The sequence below is a fragment of the Arachis ipaensis genome, chromosome B04 (genome assembly GCF_000816755.2).
Source record: "Arachis ipaensis cultivar K30076 chromosome B04, Araip1.1, whole genome shotgun sequence".
NCBI classification, from domain to species: Eukaryota; Viridiplantae; Streptophyta; class Magnoliopsida; order Fabales; family Fabaceae; genus Arachis; species Arachis ipaensis.
Window position 1 is genome coordinate 35,427,567 of NC_029788.2, and position 6,117 is coordinate 35,433,683.

A 6,117-nucleotide genomic window follows, 5' to 3' on the forward strand; every position below is an offset into this window, starting at 1 on the left:
TTTTGGGCGTTCAACGCCAGGTTTGGATCCATTTCTGGCGTTGAACTCCAACTTTTAATCCTTTTCTGGCGCTGGACGCCAGAATTGGGTAGAGAACTGGCGTTGAACGCCAGTTTACGTCATCTATCCTTGAGCAAAGTATAGACTATTATATATTGCGGGAAAGCCCTGGATGTCTACTTTCCAACGCAATTGGAAGCACATCAGTTTGAGTTCTGTAGCTCCAGAAAATCTACATTGAGTGCAGGAAGGTCAGAATCCAACAGCATCAGCAGTCCTTTTTCAGCCTGAATCAGATTTTTGCTCAGCTCCCTCAATTTCAGCCAGAAAAATACCTGAAATTACAAAAAAACACACAACTCATAGTAAAGTCCAGAAATATGAATTTTTTCTAAAAACTAATGAAAATAAACTAAAAACTAACTAAAACATACTAAAAACTAAATGAAATTAACCCCAAAAAGCGTATAAAATATCCGCTCATCACCTATCATCTTGGTATGCACCTCGGAATGGCTCTTGACTGTAGTAAATTGGTGGGTGATGGTTGTCACGAAGGGGTCCACCATAACTATTGTCTCGACATGCATTATTGAATGGTCGTCGTCCATGGTAGTTTGGAAGGTGTTGTTGCCTAAAGGGTTGATCAGATCCTCATGGCTCCATCCATCTTTGATTATTTTGACCTTGATGCATTTTCCTGTTATGGCTTCGATTCCTTTCAACATTATTAGAACCAAACTCAAAGCAACGGGGGTGAGAGCTCATAGAGACTAGTAAAAATTAAAAATAAAAATAAAAGCAAATAAACAAGTAAAAGAAAATATTTACAATAACCAATAATAAGGAACACAGTTGCAATTCCTCAGCAACGGCGCCATTTTAACAAACAAAAAACTTACAACGCGATTATATTTTTGTGAAAATTCTAGATCGTGCGAGAATTTCGTTCGTCAGTACACGTCAAGGGCCAAAAGGGACACTCGAATACGCAGGCACACGGCTGCGTACACAGACGTTCGTCTCTGACCAGTCTACTTGCGTATGCAGACAAAGGATGAGGGCGCATATTGAGAAAAATTGTGTTCCTGTGTATGCGTGACATGGCTCGCATACGCCGAGTCCTGTTTTCTTTGAAATCTCAATTTTTTATTTTTAAGGCATTCCTCTATCTTTCAAAACCTTATTTTCTCTTGTTTAAAGCCTGGTAGATGGATTTTGGGTAATAAAGTATAGTAAGGACTATGTGGAAGGTTACTTGTGGATGAAGTAAGGTGTGAATTAGTGATGAATCATGATTGATGATGATTATATGAGTTTGCTGATGATGATGATGATGGAAGTGTTGTTTATGTTATGAGTCAGCCGTATATGATAATGAATTATGGTTGGTTATGGATTGATTTATGAGCCAGATAGTTGTATTAATGTTGAATTATGGCTAAGCATGAATATGTATGATTATTGATTTGATAATGTGATTGTTGCACTTCCAAATATCTGAGATATGAGTTTTTCTAGGTGAAAGCAGTGGCTAGCCACCACGTGCTCCAGGTTGAGACTCGATACTCTGCTGACTCTATGTCATAAGTGTGGTCGGACACTGTGAAAGTTCCGGATGAGCTCGCCCCTATGGATAAACACCAGTGTGGGTGTTATATGATTATGATTGACAAATTACTCGAGTTGGAAATGTATGACAAAGGGACAGTCCAATGGTTAGCTACCAGGAGTTGTCGGGTTGGCTTTATAACCAACAAATGAGACTCAACAGCCAGTAGGAGAGGCATGCATCATATCCATCTATGTGTTTGTTTGGTATGCCTTATTTAGATTGCCTAATTGATTGTATAAACCATTTGCTACCTGTTTATTTCCTGTATGTGCTTTTTACTTGTGATTTTCCTTGTATGTAATAATTGTGTTTGTAACAATTGATTCCGGTGGTGGTTAGAAAGTTCGGAGGAGTTGGAAAGGGGAGTTTTAGATAGACTGAAGACCCTTAGCTAATTGCCTTTATTTTATGGTTTAGTTATGTTTATAGGATTTAATTCATATGACGGAAGTTCTAGGATTGCCTTCAATTTTCTGAGGACATTATATGTTAGATATGTGGGCGCTATTACCATGCTGAGAACCTCTGATTCTCACCCAATACATATTTTGTGGTTTTCAGATGCAGGACGTAAGGCACCTCGCTGAGGCATGCTGGAATCTTCTGATAGCAAAGAACTTTGTGCTTTTAGGGCTTATTTTGGTTATATGTATATATGTAGCTACTTATTATCTCCACTATTATGTATATGATGTATTAACTTCCTCTTAAAGGTGATTTTGGATAACCAAGTTCTGTAAACTTTGTATTTTGGGTTCTTTGGGTCCTCTTATATAAATATGTATATATACTTATGTGCTCTGGCCAGTTTATCTTCACGAGCGGAGTCTTGAGCTTTGTTAGCTGTATTTTAGAACTCTTTTGTTTATTACCATGATAGCTTACTCTTACCTTGCTCCGTGTATGCTATCGTTGATGCACCACTATTTCATGGTACATTTTAGGCTGAATTAAGTGGGATTTATCTATTATTCTCACACTTATTCATAGAATTCGCATGTTTTACATTTTCTTTCCTAATTTTATGCTATGGTTGAAAACATGTTTCTTTGGCCTTAAATTTGCTAATTTTAATCCTCTCTTATTACCATTCGACACCGTGATATGTTTGTTAAGTGTTTTAAGGTTTTACAGGGCAGGAATGGCTTAGAGGATCGAAAAGAAGCATGCAAAAGTGGAAGGAACACAAGAAATTAAGAGTTTCAGAATCTGGTAGCGACGTGCATGTGTGGACGACGCGTACGCGTGACTGATGTAGCAGACAACTGACGCGCATGCGTGGATGACGCGTACGCGTGACCATGAAAAATTCCAGCGACGCGTACGCGTGGACGACGCGTACACGTGACGAGCGTCACATGCTGCATCAAACAGAAATCGCTGGGGGCGATTTCTGGGCTTCTTTTGACCCAGTTTTAGGCCCGAAAATACAAATTAGATGCTGCAAAGTGGAGCTGGAAGGGAGAAAAACTTTCATTCACACAATTTTAGGTTTTAGATGTAGGTTTCTAGAGAGAGAGGATCTCTAGGTTTTAGGGTTTTTTGTCCTGTTCTTTCTCAAATTCAGATTTCTACTTTACTTTAATTTAATTTCTCTTCTACTTTTATTTGTTCTAGTACTTAGTTTATCTATTTCTCTCGTTGATTTCTTTAAGTTGCCAATTTATTTTATGAATTCTTCTTGTTTCCTTTAATCCATATTAATACAATTTATGTTTCCATGTTTATGATTGCTTTCATTAATTTGTTGTTATTGTTTCCTCATGCAATTGTAGTCTTAGATTTTGCTATGTCTTGTTAGTTTTCTGTGTTTTATGCCTTCCAAGTGTTTGATAAAATGCTTGGTTGGATTTTAAATTAGATTTTTATGTTCTTGACTTGGATTGATTAATTAGAGACTCTTGAGTTATCAAAAGTCATTTGTTGATTGGTGATTGAAGATTGCTGGTTAGCTTGAACTTCACCAAAGCTAGTCTCTCACTATGAGTTGACTAGGACTTGTGAACTCAAGTTGATTGTATGTACTTGACCTTCCTCCATTGGTTACATGTTAACTAAGTGAAGGCAATTCACATTTACCGTCACAATTGACGATGATAATGAGGATAGGACTTCTAATTCTCAATCCTTGCTAAGAGCTTTCTTAGTTATTAGTTTCTATTTCTCGCAATCTATACTTTCTTGTTCCTTATTTCAAAAATCCCAAAAATATACTTTCCCATAACCAATAATAAACTACACTTCCCTGCAATTCCTTGAGAAATGACCCGAGGTTTAAATACTTCGGTTAATTTTATTGGGTTTGCTTAAGTGACAAACAATCTAAACGTTGATTGAGGTTTAATTGTCGGTTTAGATATATACTTGCAATGCGATATTTTTGTGAAAATCTTTACCGACATTTTCCCCCACCAATCGTTTCGTGAGTGTTGCGCTTTTCGAAATAACGATTTTGCTTTACTCCTTTTCTTCAAAGGCTCCTAGTTATAAAACCTTTTTTCAAACTATATTATATGTATAATTTTACTTTTAGAGGTTGTAATGCCTCACCACCTCTGTTTTATGACTTAAGCATAAGACTCTGTGTGGTAGGGTATTAAATTATGGTATCAGAGAAGTTCATTCCTGTAGAGTATGAGGGACGGACTGACTATGCTTCTAGGCATACTCTGGGTGTCTGTACATGCTAATTAGGATATCTAACTAATATATATGGCATGAATGTTCATGAGCATGCATTTGGAACTTCGAAGCACTAGACTTGAGATATTGAAACTGATCACCTTGATATCACTTGTTTGGTGTGACAGGAACCAAATGACGTCTCGTGGATGCGGTCGAGGTTGTGGACGAAGAGGCAACAAGGTAATCGTACCAATAGGAAGTCTAATCGAATTTGTGACTGCGATGGTGAGTGTGGCTGCTACTATTAGGGTTGTTGCTGCTACCGTAACCAACCAAGCTTTGAATAGAATGGAACAACAGATTGGGCGCGACACGGAAGGCGGTACTAGACGTGATGGGGGAGATACTAACCAGAATGTTGGGGTGCCAACGGAGATGGTGAGTTATCTGGAGTTAGTTTACTCGGGTCAAGTAACGGGAGGATGCTCAAGAAAGATTCTGAAGGCAAGGAGTGACTGCCGAAAGTCCTACAATAAGGAAAAAAGGAAAGAAACTACCCCAGGGAGCAAGAGTTTCAAGAGAAATGGCGATCGCCAGAGACACAGCAAGGAAACACAAACAAAGAGGCATTCAGAGAATTTGAGGTGCCCGATATGCAAAAAATATCATCTGGACAAGCCATGCCATTTGGGTACATGTCTATGCTACAATTGTGGGTTACTTGGGAATATGTCTTCGAATTGTCCACAGAAAGAAAGTGGGGATGCAGCCAAGTCTGATTCTCAGATTCAAGGTAATTGAGAACTAGTACCTGCATTGATTTAACCATATTACATAATATGGGGACGTAGTATTGCTTTGTAACAGGCGATTATATTGTGAGTACCGTACTTTTTCTAAATTTATTAGCAGCCGATGATCTTCAATTACAAAGATAAAGCATTTTTTGGTTAATATAGAGGAGTGGCTAGGTTCTCAGAGGCTAAGTGGTACGCGAATTGTTTGTTTCCCGGCAACGGTGCCAAAAACTTGGTGCGCGTGACATGATCTCAACACTTCTTCACAACTCAGCGTAACTAACCAGCAAGTGCACTGGGTCATCCAAGTAATAAACCTTATGTGAGTAAGGGTCGATCGCATGGAGATTGTCGGCTTGAAGCAAGCTATGGTCATCCTTGTAAATCTCAGTCAGGCGGATTCAAATGGTTATGAGGTTTTGATAATTAAAATATAAATAAAACAGAAAATAAAATAAAGATACTTATGTAATTCATTGGTGGGAATTTCAGATAAGCGTCTGGAGATGCTTTGTTGCTTCTGAACTTCTGCGTTCCTACTGCCTTCTTCCAACCATGTGTTACCTCCTTCCATGGCAAGCTGTATGATCCTCTCGGATGAAAACAAATCCATATGTGCTATCACCGCACGGCTAATCATCTGTCGGTTCCCGCTAGCGTTGGAATAGGACCATTGTCCTTTTGCACACTGTCACTGCACCCAACATTTGCAAGTTTGAAGCTCGTCATAGTCATCCCTTTCCAGATCCTACTTAGAATACCACAGACAAGGTTTAGACTTTTCAGATCTCAGAAATGCTGCCAATGGTTCTAGCCTATACCACGATGGTTCTAATCTCAGATTCAGATGCTCTGTTGTTAGGAGAGACAAATGTGAATCGTTGATTGTGAACCCAAGAGAATATACTCCGGCTGTCGTCCAATTACTACGTTGAACATTATGTAGACCGCTTTGTGGTTGTCAGGCACACGATCTTGGCTAAGCGAGTAACGATGATTGGGTGATTGTCACGGGTCACCCATTCATTCTGACTTAACTGAATTAAGAACAAGAGTATATCTTGGAGAATAAGTAGGCAT